Consider the following 586-nt stretch of genomic DNA (forward strand, 5'->3'; position numbering starts at 1 on the left):
ATCATATTGTCATGTTTATAGATCCTTATTACTAAAAACGAGGATATCTTATGCATTCTATAAATAACCAACTGACTAACCACCAAGAAACAGGTTTTGTGACACAGACAAAATTCGCCGATTAAAATATCCCTAATAAATAATAATTCCGTATAGGCCTATACAAGAAAAAATATAGACACGTAATAAAACAACACAAGATAAGCCAACTCATTAGCAAACATTATCCCCAGTAATTACCCCCCAACACACAATTTATCCTATTACACCTTTTTAACTACTCATTAAACTTCTTACTCTGGCGGCATTTGTCGGTCCCGATCCACGACGTGCGTAACGGCGCACTTCACAACCGCGCGCATCCTCGAGACAAAACCCAAGATATTATACTTTAATGAACCCAGTTACCGGAGGCTTTTATTCACTGTATAATCTAGCTAATGAATGCAAAAGTTCGCTAGAAGCTCGCAGGTGTGACTTCAAGCTGCGCCTCCGTTTGGGTTGTCCGTCTGCTCAGGAACTCATCTACATACTGCTCGCTGAGAAGGCTTTTTGAAATAAACGGGAATACTTGTTTATTTATCTT

Source organism: Penaeus monodon, chromosome 28, assembly GCF_015228065.2.
Source record: "Penaeus monodon isolate SGIC_2016 chromosome 28, NSTDA_Pmon_1, whole genome shotgun sequence".
NCBI lineage: Eukaryota > Metazoa > Arthropoda > Malacostraca > Decapoda > Penaeidae > Penaeus > Penaeus monodon.